A 17,681-nucleotide genomic window follows, 5' to 3' on the forward strand; every position below is an offset into this window, starting at 1 on the left:
CTGAAGCAGGTGACTAATGGGAGTAAGGAGACCAGCCTTACCAGATATGAAAACATAAAGTCATAAAAATAAAATATTTTGTAATGGATCATGAACAGAGAAACAGATCAATAAAATGTCACTGGCAGTCCATAAACAAACTCACATAAATTCATATGCCTATGAATTTAGCAAATAGTAAAGGTGAGATTTCAATTTTTATTTTAAGATGGATTTTTCAGTAAATGGGATTGGGAAAACTGGCCAATCATGTAGGAAACAAAACAAAACAAAATTCGGACCCCTTCCCCACTCCTTACACCAAAGTAAATGATGGTTACAGTAAAGGCTTAAAAGGTTAAAAAAAAAGAATTATGAAAAAAAATTGGAGAATTGTTTTATAATCTCAAAGGGAAATGTTCTTCTAAGTAAGAAGCAAATAAGCTGGGAAAAATATTTGCAAAACATATGATGAGGGGCTAATCTCCTTTATAGAGAGAGCTTATATTAAATCAGGAAAAGATCTATAGCTTGCTAGAAAATTGCAAAAACTGTTTTAGCTTAAAAAAAACATGAACAAGAAGATCACAGAAAAAGAAATATAAAAAACTTTTAAATATGTGAAAAATGCCCAGCATCACTCAGGATTAAAGACATAAAGATTAAATACAAAGAGATTTCAATTCTGATGACCTAGAAATTTCCCTTATGGATATTATATTCATTATCAAATGTATCCAACTTAGGTACAAAGCTCATCCCTGCCGCATTGTTTCTATAACCAAAGACTGGAAGCAAACAGTATGTTCATCAATGGAGGGCTAGCTGGGTACACCACGGAGTACTATGCAACCATTAAAAAGAATGAGGCATATCTGTATACGGATATATGGAGAATAGCTCTAAGATTCAACTCCAAAGCATGCTACATAGAGACTGGTTTGTTACCATGTTTGGAAAGAAAAAGATGACCACATGCACATATTTTTTGGTAGATGCAAAGGCTAACTTAGGAAAGATACACTAAAAACTGGGTACTGGTTCTTTCCGAGATGGTGTTAGAGAGCTGCCAGTGAGGGGTAGAAGGTAGTTTATTTTTCTATATGCACTCTTTGGTGATATTTGAATTTTAAAGCCATTGCCATTTAAAATGTTGAGTGATTCGAATTCTCTCCCTTCTTTCACAAAACTCCCAAACTCTTTGGGATTTACTGTAATGTCTGATCACTGATGATTTGTTCTGGGGCCTTTCAGCAACTCTATCTCAGTTTTTCTGTCTGTAAAATGGAGTTAACAACACTGGGCTGTCTATCTCCTAGGCGGTTGTGAGGATCAGATGAGAACTGGATGAGAACCGTCAAGTCCTGCAGGATACAACTGTAGGGTATTAGGGGTGGCCCATGGTCTGACCAGAAACTGCCTGCGACATAGTAATATTCCTGTGGCTAGAAAGGCAGGCTATGCATGGGAGCTGGAGTCTCCAATAGTGGAAGAACCCATGATTTCAGCCTCAGGAGGCCACTGGTTAGTCCAACATTTATCATACAGCAACAGAGAACACAGGGAAGGGAGGAAGCCAGAAGGTTGTTTTGGCGCCATCTGAACTTCAAGAACCCTGGGAGGGTCTGGCTGCAAATGATGATCTTCCTGGTAATCAAAACCTTACTGCTTTCTAGTCAACACCTATTTCACATGCATTAACTCATTTGTTATGCCCATTTTACAGATGTGGCTACTGAGCCCTAAAGGATTAAAGCGACTCATTCAAGGCACCCAGATAGTAAGAGGCTGAGCCTCCCCACCTGGATCTAGTCATTTCTTTACTACAGAATTTTGATGACTCCCTTTAGGGGAATCCCACCATTCCAGTCTGCCCATCACAGTCCTCCATAGTCTGGTCTTGACCTTACTTCCCAGTGCTCTCCAACCAGGAATCTCTCTTTAAACTCTCTTTAAAGCTGGCTTGTGCACTGCCCTCCAAACACACCATGCTAGTTTCAGCCTTGTGCCTGTTGCTTTAAGCGGTCACACCTCCAGGCCACCTCTCTCTCTCTCTCTCTCTCTCTCTCTCTCTCTCTAAGAGACCGAAGAGAAAGAACACCCTCCCCCTCTAACCCAAGGCGATGTTTCATCAGCCAGGTTCCAGGATGGCCCCCGATGATCTTCACTTCCTGGTATTCACGCTTTGTGAATTCCTTCCCACGTTGTATCAGGGTTGGTCTGTGTGGCCAGGGAAGTGATGGTGTGAGACTGCCAAAGCTAGGTGATAAGAGACATTGCCACTTTTGCCTTGCTTTCTCTGGGTACCCATGCTGTGGGAGAAACCTCTTATCATGTTGGGAGATATGGAAGCAGCCTGCGGAGAGGTCCAAATGGGCAGGAACTGAGACCTCACCAACAACCAGCACCAAGTTGCTAGTTAGTGAGCCATCTTGGAAGCATGTCTTTTAGTCCTAATCAAGCTTAAGACGACCCCAGTCAGTCAACATCTTGACTATAAACTCATGGGAAACCCTGAGCCAGAACTGCCCAGCTAAGCTGCTCCTGAATTTCTGGGTATAAAAATCATGAGGATAATAAATGTTTAGTGTTGTTTTAAGCAGCTAAAGCTTGGGGGCATTTTTGTTATACAGCAATAGCTGACTAATGCACCCTTTCACCCCCTTTCAGGAGTTAGGATATTATCCCTTGGCCCTTGCCCATTTACTGTCTTACCTAGCTTTTCACATGTATAATCTTGTTTCCCCAGTGAAACAAGAAACATGTGTGGTTTATAATTCCCCTATATCTCCCATCATGCCTAATGGGGGGCTGGGAACAGAGGGTGAGATCCACAATCATTTTCTGGCCTCCTGTTTGTGAAGAGAAGGTGAGTGTGTAACTGAAAGGCTACAGCACATGAATGCACGATGCTTCCTCTTGACTAGTAGCCTTACAAGCATGCAAACAACGCACACAGAATACCTGCAAACCCACCACCTAAGACCTACAGCTCCGCCCTCACACCGGAGCACTCCCTTGTGAGCATTCCCAAGTGTTCCATGGTGAGTCACAGTCGTGATTCACCCCCAGGGGCCTCCCAGAGGGATGGATGGGAAGGAAGCCCTGGAAAGGGCCCTTACTTCTTACTAATGACACTGAATGCTGGCTCGTTTCCAAAAATGTTTCTTTCAAAGCCGGAGTGACAGCCCCCACCTTTTGATGCTCAATTCTAAATAGATTGTATGCTTAAGCCCAAAGAACAGTGTAGGAGTTTAAGAATCATAAAGAGAAATCCTGCCGAGGGAGCTGTTGCTGCTCCTAAAACAGCTCCACCCCACCCCCAGCCTCTCCAGAGCTGCCTGCCCATCCCCAGCGACACATCTCCAAACCCACCCAGGCTATTCTCCCTACAGGCAGCGGGTGGGAGGACACGACCCTTCCTCCGCTCCCTCCCTCCTCCCATCTCTTTCCCAAGCCAGCAGGCTGAGTCTTCAAGACTAATCCAAAAAAGCTAAAGGGCGGAGGGGAGCCCTTCTGTAAAACGGTGTCTAAACAGGGGCAGCTCCACCAGGTTTTTGGCCGGGTGGGTGGAGGTGACCAAAGATACAATTATAACGTAGCCCATCCTCTCCCACAAGACCGCTTTAACCAGCGTGTAATAAAGCCCCGGCTCATCCACCCTCTGATGTGGGTCAGATGAGATGCATTTTTAGCTTTTCTGGGGAGTCTGTGCCAGCCGGGGAAGCAGAAGGGGGAAGAAACAAACAAATAAGCTACAGTCATTGGAAGAAGGAAAAGTCGGAGCCTACTGAGCAGGGACCCGGGAGTCCATCCTCTGCTCCTGCCACGGCTAACTGTCCTGGTCCCAGCCTCGGCTGGGACTGCACCTCCCTCTCTCTTGCTCTTCTGCTCCAGACGTCAACGTGTTGTCCCTGCACCACCTTGGCTACCTGTGCCTTCCCCTCCATTCCTGCTGACGCTCGTTCAGAAGTGAATCTGTTCTCACCACCGACTCCCAGCACGTATGCCGGGCTCCACCACATGGGTCCTGCCTACCTTGTCCGCCTGCCTGACTCCAACGATTGGAGGGTGTTACCAGCATGCCCAGCTCCCACCACCTCGGCCTTTCTCTTCTGTCCCCACTGCTGAAGGCTGCCTGCCTGCCAGCGTCCTCATCCTAGCCCACACTTAGCGGGCTAACTCTTGCTCATCCTTTAAGACTTGACCCAGGCATCGCCTCCTCCAGGAAGCTTTCCTGAATTAGGTGCCTGCCCTCCATGTTCGTTTCCTTCCCTCTCTCCCAGCCCTCACCACATAGAGATGTAACTGGAAAGTAGGTGTGACTGTGATCAACCTGTGGGAGAGGAGGGAGAAGTAACTCTGGGATGTGAGGTTCCAAGGGTGGGGGTCAGGACAGGGGTAGACAGACCACAGTGGGTGCTGCAGGATGAGCACTGGAGTGTCAGGAATCCCCATAACCCATGGGGTGAGAGGGGCTGCCAGGGGTGGACAGAAGCGTGTTCCAGTCCAATCCCAGGTGCCTGAAAGGTGGTGACAGAGCAGCCGTGGTGTTAGGAGCTGGGGCGGGATGGGACAGAGGTAGGGCCAGGAGTGTGACCCTGCTCTGATCTCTACAGACCAAGGGACTGTCCATTCAGGGAGGAGGGCAGGACACCTTGGAAATGGCTATAGGCAATTTACAAAGCTTCAGTTACTAAAATTGTAAAAGGACGATGTGTATCCCAATGCAAAGCTCATCGGAAAGATGGGTAGTGATTAAGACTTCCTAAAACAACAGTAGGATTAGACAAAAGTTAGATTATTTATATCCCCCAGGAAGTGTCATTCCTTCCTTTTTTCTTTGCCCCAACATTCACCATGGTCTGCAACTGAGGGCCACAGCTCATGCCTTCCCACCTGGGAGCTTGTGGCCTCCTCCTTTCCTTTGTCAGGGACGCTCTCGCCTGCTCCAGTAGTCTGAGCCTCCAATAGTCCTGAACACTCATTAAGCTCCTCAGGCTATTGGAGATGAGGGCAGAGGGTCTTCAGACACATAAGAACCCCCAACTCCATTAGTATGCTGAGCAAACAATTTCTCACACATACACATATGGCTAGTTTTCAAATGTGAGCAGATGGGATTGTGACAGATTCAACACAAAGGCACATAAAAACATTACTGAATCATACGAGCCAGGTATAGCCAGGCAGAGGTCCATGAAATGTTTTGAGCTTCAAGAAGGATCCTCATCTTCAAGAGGATCAGGCCCCTGGGCTGGAACGTAAGCTTCGTGACAGTAACTTGTAAGTTTCTTTCTTCCGTACCCAACATAGGATGGAGCACGGAGCTTCACACCAGCAGGCATGTGACATGTTTGTTGAGTGACTTATTGAGCACGCGTGGGCCTGGTTATCTTGAAGTGGTCAGTATCACCTTGATTTTCCTGAGGAGGAAATGACCTGGGAGCACAAGTAATAGAGAATAACAAAGCCCTCAGTAAGCAGCAAATGCTGGTTATGCTTTGCCCTTCTAGCAGTGCTGCGCCGGCCACACGCTGTGCACCTGTGCTTATATGAAGCCAAAGAGAGCAAAATGCTAAACCAGAAAATGTACAAGAGTTAAGTCTCCCAAGGGAAAAAATAGGAGAGGCTTATTTCTTCTGATTAAACAATTGATGAATTGGGATAAAAAGCATTTCCCCTAAGAGCCTTCAGCCCAATAGTCCTTCACAATTGCTATAACCTCAAAACATAATGAACACAGCCACTGTGAGAGACCCATTTTTCTTCCTGAGTATTCACAGTTTGAGAGGTGAAGGGAGTGTCTGGTCAGTGCTTTTGAAGAGGTTCGATCCCTGAGAGAGGAGAGGAGAGCAGTTCCCTCCCCTCCTCTCCCAGGAGGAGCTGGGGGAGCTGGGAGCATCCGTCACAGTGGGTTCTACTCTGGTCCACGATGTCTCAATATCACACCTCACCTCACTCACAGATCCACTGAGCCCTGAGCGAGTCAGACACATTGGAGCAGTTTTAATTTCATGCACTACTTCCTGAGCACCTACTAGTTTCCAGGTCATGAGTGGGCTCTTATATGTGTATTACCTCGTTTAATCCTGACAATAACCCTTTTCTACCCCCATTTTCCTATAAGGAGGCTGAGTCAGGAGTGGTAAAGTCACATGTCCCAGGACGTGCAGTGAGTCAGTGGTCTGCTCCATTCTAGGGGCTCCATTTGAGAGCATCCAACAGCCGACAACTGGGATATTGGTGGAAGGAGCTGGGAATTTGGTCTGCATACATCTGAAGCAGGCTCCTAGGATGTCAGGGCCGGATGGGATCTTTTATACCTGAGGATGCTGAAGCCCACAGAGGGAAAAAGATTTGTCTTCCTAGGTAGAAAATGCACTCTTAGTGACGCCAGGGTGCTCATTCAGGCACGGGGAACCGCAGTGGCCAAAGGGCACCGTCGTTTTGCCTCCCCTGCTGAGCTCTCCACTGTGGTGACTGTTCCAGCACCCCGTAAAGGATTATAATATACCATTCTCACCCAAAGTTTACCCTCCCTTCTTCCCATCACCCAAGCCCAAGGTGAGACCAACTCATCTTGGTTTTCCCAGGACTTTCCTGGTTTAAGCATTGAAAAGTCCCACATTCTGGGAAGGCCCTGGGCCTGGGCAGAGTGAGATGGCTGGCCATCTAGACTCTCTCTGCCTTCCTGTATTAACCTCCCGCCTCCGCTGCCTTCCGTGATTATGTGACCCAGCTTCACTAGACACACAGTGCAGGGCTTATGGCCCCAGCCCACACCCTTGAGGTTCTGCCCTGCCCGTCAGTGCGGAGAAAGAATTCCTGTCGTCCCTGTGGATTGCTCAACCCTGGCACCTTTCTGCTTTATGTGTGAGGGAACAGCCCTCTGCCTCTGGACTCCGAAAGGGCAGGGAGGGGCAGAGGTGCAGGAGACAGACATGATGGAGACGGGAAGAAGGGAAGGAGGCAAGTTAATGAAATTGAGACAGGGGGAAAAGGGGGCCAAGGGATGCAGGGATAAGGGAAGTGTGGAGAAAGGAGAGAAAGAGGGAGAGGCTGCAACATGGGTCATATAAATAAGGAAATGGCCGACTGCTGTGGCCAGCTGTGGTCCAGGTTTCAATGAATACCCACCAGGCAGAGATGGATTTAGAGTTACATGGGGCTGTGGAGTCTAGCTGGTTTAACGCCTTCTTTTTGCAGATTTTGAGAAAACTATAGCCTATAGGACTGGAAGGTAAGAACCTCCAGAGTACAATCATGTCAAACTATTTTTTGTACCCAACCCAGAACTTTCATGGTATCTTGTGAGTGGCAGGTTCTTAAATGTTCACTAATAAGGACGGTGACAATAGTGATATTTATCTCTGGCAATCCAGTCCTCTTCAGCAGGTCTTTCCGAGTCACCGTCAACACAAGGTTGGACAATTATCTTGGAAATTTGAGCAACATGGCCATGAAGGATGAGAAGGTGGCTCCAGTCCACTGGGAAGCAGGAGCAGGGCTGGCCCCCCACGTGGGCGGCTGCTGGATGGGGTAATTGGAGGGCACCTCCCTAAGCTCTCAACACCCCAACGCACCTCTCTTCTCCCAGACTGAAATGATGCTACCCAGCTTGCCATTCCCTCCACTGGGAATTCCCACCAGGGGAGGTTTTTTGTTTGTTTGTTTTTTGTTTTTTGCGGTACGCGGGCCTCTCACTGTTGTGGCCTCTCCCGTTGCGGAGCACAGGCTCCGGACGCGCAGGCTCAGCGGCCATGGCTCACGGGCTCACGGGTCCGCACACCCCATTGTGCTCTGAAGCCCTTGGGGGGCAGGGGTGGGGGAGGTGTGCTACTAACAAGATCAGCCACTATAACTGGGCTTTGACTGAAAGCAAATTCTATCTCACAAGCCATGTTTAATGCTGAACAAGAGGTGGGTGTGCGGAGACTGTCTCTTTGGATGATGGCATTAAGTGTGCAAACCCAAGCACACATGAAGCAGCCACAAAATTATAGAGACCAGCAGGCCTGAGTATACATGCAGGGCGTTGGCAGCCACTGGGAGGCCTCCCATCCCTCCCCTCTACTGAGAGGTGGCGTCAATGTACAGCGTCCCCTGCCCTGTTTCCAAGATCTTGAAGAGTAAGTCTGCGGGCTGGGGGCTGGGGAGAGAGGCAGGGCTGGTCCACATGAGCACAGAAACGTCCTTCTCTTTGAGATCTCACTACATTGCCATTAGGAGGAGAGGAAGGAGCAGCCCCTGGACATTAGAACCCTTGGGTTTAAGACCCGGCTCCTCTCTCTGCCAAAACGCGTGACCCGGAAAGGGGGGTCAGCCCCCTTGACTCATAGCTTCCCCTGTAAGTGAACCAGTTGGACTAACTTTACGGTCTTTTATGATTTTACAATCTATGAGTGTATGACAAATAAACCAGGAAGAACCAGGTATGGGGCCCTGGATGAGTTATTCTATTTCTCTGGGCCTTAGTTCCCTTATGTGCAAAATGAGGCGTGTGATGGTTAAGTTGAGGTGTGTCAACTTGTCTAGGCTACAGTTTCCAGATATTTATTCAAACACCAATCTAGATGGATCTGCAAAGTGTTTTTTAGATGAGATTAACATTAACATCAGTAGATTTTGAATAAAGCGGATCACCCTCCATAATATGTGTGGGACTCATCCAATCAGTTGAAGACCCTAAGACAAAAGAGACTGGGGTCCCCAGAGGAGGAGGGAATCCCGCCTTCAGACCTGAACTGCAACATCAGCTCTGTCCTGGGTCTCCAGCCTCCTGGCCTATCTGCAGATTTTGAACTTGCCAGCTCTCACCATGACATGAGCCAATTCCTTAAAATAAATCTCCCCCTCTTGCTCTCTGTATGTACACACACACACACACACACACACACACACACACTATTGGTTCTGCTTCTCTGGAGAACCTTGACAAATGCAAGGTAGTTGGATGAGTTAGCGGTTCTCACACATGAGCCCTGTGGGTATTAACCCAGGGTGCACGTTACACCATTGCAGGAGCTCTTAAAACCACCCACGTCCAGACCCCAACCTCAGACCAGTTGAACCAGACTCTCCAAGGATGGGGCCTGGGCATCGGTGTCTTATAAACTCCCCAGGGCCTCCCCATGTGCAGCCAAGGCTGAGCACCACGGTAGAGTCACTTTGAAGCTTATTAAAAATGCATATTCCCCGGCTCCGCCGAGGACACAGAGCCTCTCGGGTGGGCTCGTGGCATCTTTAGATTTAACTAGCAGCTCTCTAAAATTTGAGCTCTCTGGGCATGGAGCGCCTCTCAGGGCCCTCTTCACTTTAGCAATCTACCCTGAGGTCTGAGTTTTGGGGCTGGAGTACCCAGCTCCCTCTCAGGTGGAGGCCAAGGACATCGCAGCGGGAGAGACCAGCAGGGCACTGTGTTTGAGGAGGGGACAAGCTCTACATCCTGCCCTCCTCCCCCAAGGGCATGCAGCACCCACCTCGAGGTCACCACGTTCCCCGAGGCACTCACAGTGCCCCACCCGCCTTTGTATCCCCACCCCGTTCAGGGCCTGGCACAGACAAGGGCTCACACGTTGTTGTTGCTTCACTGATTGAACAAATGAACACACTGTCTCCTCACCACCGAGCTCACCTGTCCAAGTGTTTCTGTGGGTGGCATGCCCCTCCCCGTTCCGGTCCTCCCTGCTCCAATCTGAAAAGGTCCTTCCCTTCCTTGTCCTGTCAGCTCTGAGCCATTCTCCAGGGCCCAGCTTGTCCCCACTCCCCATGACAGGTCCTCCCTGACTCTTCTCCCCCATCCCCACCCCCGCCACTGCATCTGATGGGATGACAGGGAGCTGCCACAGCACCCTCAAGGTAGCTCGCCCACCTTGCCCCCGTGTCATCCCCAGACTGTGAAAACAGGCCACCCTCCAGGGTCTACCCAGGGCCGGCACATGGCAGGCAACTGGGAGAGCTCACGGCACATGCTGAAGAAATGCCCGCTTTGTGGTCAATGGAAGCCCAAGAAAGCAGGTCGGGCTGCTCCAACCTCTCTCACACCCCGCCCCCCATCTCCTGGGAGCCTCTATTATCAGGAGCAAGGCTTTGAGCTGTACGTGGCTTATCTTGGACCCTAGTCCTTCCAATTCCAGGCCTGTGCTCTTAACCAAAAGGCCTCGCCACTGCCCTGTGAGTGGAGCAAAAAACGGGAGTTGACTGTCCCTGAGAAAGGCAAGAAGGAGGGGTGAGATTTGAGCCAAGGTGGGAGATTAGGAAAAAAATGTGATAAAAGGCTTAGGGAGTTAGTGGTTGGGAAAGTGCTTCAGGAGAGTCAGGTCTGGCCCCTGGGGGAGAAGAAGAGGGAAGTGATATGTCAGGCTCTGGATGAGTCTCCTAGAATCACTGCTCCATTTCACAGGAGAGGCAACTGAGGCTCTCAGAGATGAGTTCACTTACCCGAGGCACGTGGCAGAGCCAGGACCCACACCCAGGTCTGTGCGACTTCAAGGCAATGTCAAGAGGCAGACAGGGACTCATTCCTTCACCCACTCAACAAGTACATGTTAAACATGTACGATGTGCCAGGCATTAGGAGGCATATAGCAGGGAACCAAAGTCCACAATGAGTTTCCAGTCTAGTGAGTGAGGGACGGAATACTTTTAGGCCCTGGCATCCTGGAAGTTAACAAAGTTGGTCCTGCCTGCTTGGTACTAGAATTATCTCCACCAGGACCTGGTACGACAAACCCCTGACTGCAGACTGGTACCTGGCCTCCAGCTGTGAAAGTCATGAAGACACTGTCATTGGATGGCGCCACCTGAGGAAAGAATTGGTGCTACCTTGCTGGTCAAGGTCCAGAGGCAGCAGGAGGAAGGCTGCAGATCCCAGGGGATGCCGGGCAGGAGCCCAGCAAAGCTGGAAAGAACCCGCCCCATCCCAGCGTGGGGCCACACCTCTTCCCACGCAGTGTTCTCCTGGAGAAGGGAAATCCCCCCCCCGAAACAGCACCAAGAGGTCAGAGATTCCCCCCCCCCCCGAGTCCTACTTTGCTTCCCTACATCCCATTGCTCCCTTAAAAGTCTGCACCAGACTAGAAGCCCAGAGCAGTTACAAAAGGGGACAGGCATGTGCACATGACGGAGGGAGGGATGCAAACATGCCATCGTGGAAGCTTCTGCATGAGAATTGAGGTCTAGAGACCAGAAACCACACCCCACTCCCCGACCCTCATCTTTCCTGATGTTTCTGTGCTGATCCTTTCCTTTTCTTCCTTCTGAGCCTATGTTCTCCCCTTTCCCAGCTTGTCTCATAGCCCAGCCTCATGCACCAGAATTTTCCCATCAGATTATACACCGAGATTTCTGGTTCAGAAAATGCGCACATGCCATTTCGTGTTGTAACTGCTTCTCCCCAGCAGGCTCTAGATCCTTAAGGGCAGGGATCACGTCATATTCCTTTAATGTCTGCAGCACAGTACCTGGTACGTGGTAATGTACATGCACGATTAATGAATGAAAATTTCACAAGAACTATGGATTTTAAGATATTTCAAATGCAATAAAACACACTTTACACAAAAGCACCGTATGTACTGTTTAGCAGATCCAGAAAGCACTGCAGCTAACCCAGGTTTTCTTGTTATGAACATAAATGATGACTTTAGATTCTCTGAAAAATTCCTGATTATCTATAATTTTGAGTAACGATGCATGGATGACTCAACAGCAACCGAAAAAAAAACCAAAAAACCAAAAAAACACACGCAGACAACCCAACCCCCCCCCAAAATGGGCAAAAGACTCGACTAGACATTTCTCCAAAGATATTCAAATGACCAATAAGCACATGAAAAGGTGATCAATTACACTAATTATTAGGGAAATGCAAATCAAAACCACAATGAAATATTACCTCATACCCATTCGGCTGGCTACTATCAAAAAACAAGAAAGTGTTGGTGAGAATGTGGAGAAATTGGAATGCTTGTGCATTGCTGGTTGGAATGTAAAATGCTGCAGCTGCTATGGAAAACAGTACGGCAGTTCCTCAAAAAATTAAACACAGAATTGTCATATGATCAGCAATCCCACTTCTGGGTATATACCCAAAAGAATTAAAAACAAGGACTCAGCTATTTTTACACCCATGTTCACAATAGCATTATTCACAATAGCCAAGAGGTGGAAACAATCCAAAACCCATCAACAGGTGACTGGATAAATACAATGTAGTATATCCATGCAAACGCCTTGAAAAGGAAAGACGTTTTGAAACATGCCTCATCATGAATGAACCTTGAAAATATTATGCTAAGTGAAATAAGTCAGTCACAGAAGGACAAATATTATTATGATTTGACTTATGTGAGCTACTTGAAATAGACAAATTCATAGAGACAGAAAGCAGAAAGGTGGCTGCCAGGGGCTGAGGGGAGGAGAATGGGAGCTATTGTTTAATGGTTACGGAGTTGCAGTTTGGGGTGATAAAACGTTCTGGAGATGAAGAGTGGTAACAGCTGCACACAAATGAATGTACTCGATGCCACTGAATGATACACTTAAATGGAATTTTATGTTACATATATTTTACAATGAATGAATGAATGAATGAAGCATGGATGCCCCTTAGAGGCAGGCTGGGGTATGAGGAAGGCATTTGATCTTTGGAATTAGACACTTATAATTTCTAGTCCCAGCTGTGTGAGCTCACATGACCCTTTGCTTCTCTGAATTTCAAGTCCCTCATCTGTAAAGTGGGTAAGAATACCCAAAACAAGGAAAAAAGTACTCGGGTTACAAAATGGATCCAAGGGTTAAGTGAGATGATATATGAAGCCTGCGGCACAGGGTCAGGAGAAGTTACCTCTCCCCTGACCTCCCCATCCTTCCTCGTCCCCAGCCAGTCCCTGGACAATCACCCCAGTTGGCCAGGTTTGCCTTTGGCGCCCAACTCCGGCTCACCTCTCCTAGGGATGCGCAGCCTTCCCACGTCCCACTCCTGAAGGGCGGCCGCCAGCTTCCCACACTCAGTAGCTGGATGCAGGGGGCAAGCTGGCCAAGCCTTATTAATGCCTCCTCAGGGCGCTTGCAACAAGCAAACAAGCAAAAACTGAAATGGGAAAGGTAGAATTTCACTCTCCGTGGGAAGTTTGTGGCAGAGGTATTTTTAGGATGGGAGAGGGAGGGAGGTATTTTTGGAATGGGGTACTCTTCCCATTCCTCCTGAAATCCCACTTCACTGGTAACCACCTCGCCTGGGGGGAAGGGAGGAGAGGGGGCACCTAACAGTCTCATTTGGGGGGTGAGGCAGAGCACCCCTGCAGAGGAGGAAGTCACCCTATGCTTCGCCCTGGGGCTGGGACCCCAGGTGTTTGACCCTGGCCAGTGCCCTGCTGGCCTCCTCCCTTTGGGGAATGGAGCCTTGGGTTCCCTTCCCCCTGCCCAGCCACATCCCCACTCTCCCTTCAGGATGACCTGAAAGGGAAGTTTATAAGAGGAAAAGGAATGAAAAGGATACATTTAACAGCGCACACTGGGCGGGGGAACTTCCTGACAGGAAACGCTGTGGAAACCGGGCCCAGTCTGGCCATGGCAAACTGGTTTGGCTCAGAACTGGCCAGAGTGGACAGGAGACCTCGGGCAGTCGTACATCACAATTAAACTGGACTTGTCCGAGTTCATGTTCTTTCTTGTCCCCTCTAAGCAAGCAGACACTGTAATAACCTGCACACCACAGGGGGAGAAAGGTACCGTTTGTTTTTAATCCAGGAAAAAAAAAACACCCTAATTTAGGTCGCAGAGACATAAAGGGCTACTGGTTGGGAGCGCAAATCAGCAGCAGATGTAGGCAGCTGAGCAGAGCCAGGCTGAGCAGGACTGCTGCCACCGGGGCCACCAGCCTGAGTCACCCGGGTGGGGAGGGCAGGCGGTGATGGGCAAGGGGTGTTTATCTTTATTCTTGGGCTGGGGTGTGGGGTGCAGGCAACAATGGGAACAGAGGAGTCCTTGGGGCTGGGACAGGAGCAGTGTTGCAGGCAGGAACAGACAGGCTTCCAGCAGGCCGCTCTTCCGGGTCAGAGAATTCAGACAGGCCCTGAATTTGAACAGGGAGAAGGCCTCTCCTCCCCTCTCCACCCCTGGCTCTCCTCCCCTCCCCACCCAACAAGACCTTGCAATTCCCTTTTTGCAGGGCTAAGTCTGGCTGTGGCTGGCCAGCTGGTCCCGCCCCGGCTTTCCCACCCACTTTCTTTAAGAGCCAGGCCCTCCTGCTGCTGGCGTAGGTGGTTCATCCCCTGCCTGGACTCCCTCTCTGCTCGGCACCCTGTCCCTGGATGGTGTTCCATCCCCTCTCTTAGGTTTTCCCTTTTCTCTCTTCACTTGAATTCATTTCCTGTAGTTCCCAATGGAAACATGAGCTCCTGGGATGAAGGCCCTGTCCCTGCCTCTTAGGGCCCCAGCTCAGCCTGCAATGAGTAGCCTGGTGACACTGCCCCCTGGAATGCGAGCTCTCAGGAACCGGGACCTCCACTATCTTGGTGACCCTCTAGCCCTCCAACATGGGCCTGGCTCAGGGGTGAGTGTCTGTCATATGAAAGGATGAGTACCGCTGGGCATCCAGAGACTCCTCCCCCCCCCCGCCGCCGCCCACCCACCACCAGGACAGCACAGGGGCTTAGAACATCCCAGCACCCTGTGTGGATAAGCACCCACTGAGGTGACATCCTTGTATAAAGAGGAGGGTTTGCATGATATCCTGAACTCAAGTAAAGATAGAACTTGGTCTGGGACAGAGTGACCCGGTTTTCCCAGCCCCCCAAACCTCCCAGTGATAGAATGGAGAGAAGGTTGAGAGCCTGCCCTCAAAGATGCTCTCTATGGCCCAACATAGAAAAAAGAATCAAAGCATCTCTTAGCAGGAGGATCTCAGAGCACTGCAGCCTGGGAAGTAGAGGCAGGAAATGGCTCAGTCAAGGACACCTGCTCATCAAAGCAATTGAGACCTTGGTCTCCTGCTGTCCAAAGTCTTTCCCATTCAGTGATGTTTTTGTGATGACTCACATAGTTATTAACATACTGACACCATTTTTTTTTTTAATTCTCAAATTTTCCTTGACCCTTTGACCCCTCTAGTTAATTAAACTCACATCTTTGCCAGCATCAAAATAGGTCATCTCTCAGAGTGCACAGAGAAGAGGGAGAAGAGAAAAAAGGTGTTTTACAATGTTCCCAGCATACAAGCCTCTGTGCTTTTTCTCAAGCATTGTTTCTCCCACCCACAGTGCTACAGTTAAACAGCCCATTCAACAGAGTTTTGGTTTCTACCTTTTCATTCTCTCCCCGCTCAAATGCCCACCTGGTTCTATGGGTGACAAGGGACATAAAAGGGACCCTTTTATGGTCGTAGCTGCAGTTCCTTGCATTCTTGTCTGGGGTGGGGTGGCAGTGTGGAAGGGCTTCTAGCCCAGTGCCTGGACAAGAAGACAGGAGCAAGATCGAAGTGGCCACAGCCAGCCCAGGAGAGGAGGTACGTACTGGAACCTCCAGGGACTTGTTTGGGGCCCAGGGTTCCAGGAAGCCCAATAGTGGCCCTTCTTCGCCTCCTGCGGGCTTGGCTGGGGTGGGTGAAGATCATGCAGTTCTGAGTTGATTTATTCTACCTCCCACCTCCCCACTCCCAGGATGGGATCTGAGGGCTTCACCTGTAGCTTCTGGGAGAGCAAGAATCACAGGTGTGCTTCCCCTTCTTCTCGGGGAGAGAGGCAGAGAAATCTCTCGGGCTTTTTCCCAGTGTCGGTTTTCTCCTCCCTGCATCTGAATGGGAGAGTGTTCAGGTTAAACAGAGGTGCCTGGAGCGACCCCACCTGCTTGGCTGGCTAATCCCCCAGCTCCTAAGCACAGGACCCCAGCTGTCCTCTGCAGACTAAACACATAACCCATCTACGTGTACCTAAGACGGTGCCTGACTCTAGCACTTGGTGCTAGGGGGATGTTTGCTCCCTCTCCCCTCCCTCCCCTCCTCCATCCTCCCCAGGGCAGGTTCAGGCAGATCCAGCAGATGCCCACTGAGCCCCTTCTATGCAACAGGCAGGCCCTGGGCTGGGCGCTGCGGGAATGGCAGGCAATCGTGTCGTGCTGCAGGAGGGTGGTGGGGGTCAGGACTCCACGGAATGAGCCGCTTCTGTGTCACAGGTACTTTGTGAGGTACTTTACTCCCATGACCCGATTTAACTTAATTTTCACAATTCTGCGATGTAACTATTAGTGTCCTATTTTCTTACGAGGAGACAGACTGAGGCTCCAAGAGTGAATGAAAGAACTGACAATCTAGTAGCTGCAATGGGTTCTTTAAAAAACAAAAACAAAAACAAAAACAAAAAAACGGTACAGTTCAATGTGGTAAAGACCCGGGAAAGAAAAGCAGACAGTGCTTGGATGCCCAGAGGAAGGCAGGTGCAGGTGGGGATTTACCCTGGGGGATGGGCCACTAGCAGTTTTTCTCTATCCAGGACACTAACGCCAAATGCTCCCTGCTTAACGAGCACCTCCGGCCGCTGAGAGCATTGTCGATGCTCAGGAAATACTGGTTGCCCAAGTGGCTGATTTCCCAAGCAGAGGAGACACAAGAACCCCAGGGGCAGGTGAGGGCTCTGGGCTTGGCAGGAGCCTAGTTCAAATTACTGATGGACTTGGGTCCTCACTGATCCACCGAGCCCTTGGGATGGGACTCCTACAATGTGATGGTTCCACGGGGAATGCCCTGAACTTGCAGGTCAGAGCCAGGAGTCCCATAATGTGCTGCTCCACTGAGAACCCACAGGAGCCCAGGGGCACGCAGTGCCTACACCTCCTTTCCCCAGCTCCCAGCCCTGACCACGCTCACTTTTTCCGTTAATCTAATTAAATCAAGGAGGAAGCTTCAACTAAAGTACTAACCTGGCTTAGTACCTCTCCTTAGCATCCTATGTGTGTGTGTGTGTGTGTGTGTGTGTGTGTGTGTGTGTGTCTGAGAGCCTCTAATCAAGACAGTCCCTTCTAGCAAAGGCAATGGGAACAGAAAGGAAAGAAATTTGTAATATATTACATAGGGGAAAAAAAGTGAAAAAAATTTCCTCCTCTTTTGTTTTTTTCTTATTATAAAGGCTCATTCCTAAAAATATTAGAAAATACAGAAGAAGCAAAGGAAGAAAATAAAGGTCACTGTCCGTCTGGCTATTCGGGGTCCCCCTCATTCACACCTTCTGATATCTGTATTTTTATGCATACTGGTGTTTTTAAAATGGGAATATACACTATAAACTGCCTTGTAATCTGCTTTTTTTCACTTAACAATATTCATACAGTTTTTTCCACACTGTCCCCATTGTCTTTGCTAGAAAGGAGTTTAGCTGGTCTCTTGGTTACAGGCTGTCATATACACCTTGGGTGTTAAAGCCAGGTTAGTACTTAGTTGAAGTCTCCCCTTTGATTTAATCTAATTGGAAAACTGTTGGAGAGAAAAAAGAGAGAGTGGGGAGGAAAAAAAGAGAGTCTATGGATGCACACTGGCAGCTATCTCGAAAAATTTTGTTCCAGAACAAATGTTTGAAGAATTCTCCCTCCATCCTCCGGGATTCTAGCAACCATCTCCTCTGAGTGGGGAGGAACTCCTGCACAGTGAGTAGGTGGATGCAAGTCCTTGTCTCCCTAGGACTCCCTGAGATCTGTGTCCTGCTCAC

The 17,681-nt window shown here is 49.3% G+C and overlaps 1 protein-coding gene across 4 annotated transcripts in view; it reads right to left on the reverse strand.

The window, feature by feature from the left end:
• ZBTB7C (zinc finger and BTB domain containing 7C) overlaps window positions 1–17,681 on the reverse strand; it is a 377,651-nt gene that overhangs the window by 25,916 nt on the left and 334,054 nt on the right. The window contains exon 2 of one of the 4 annotated variants that reach the window (XM_022584524.3): window positions 15,666–15,777. The exons of the other annotated variants lie outside the window; for them this stretch is intronic. The gene's annotated coding sequence lies outside the window, so the exon portion shown is untranslated. The remainder of the gene's footprint in view (window positions 1–15,665; window positions 15,778–17,681) is intronic. 4 annotated transcript variants of the gene reach the window in all.

Source organism: Delphinapterus leucas, chromosome 14 (assembly GCF_059928025.1).
Source record: "Delphinapterus leucas isolate spDelLeu-1000000601 "Yukka" chromosome 14, BTC_Dleu_Yukka2, whole genome shotgun sequence".
NCBI classification, from domain to species: domain Eukaryota; kingdom Metazoa; phylum Chordata; class Mammalia; order Artiodactyla; family Monodontidae; genus Delphinapterus; species Delphinapterus leucas.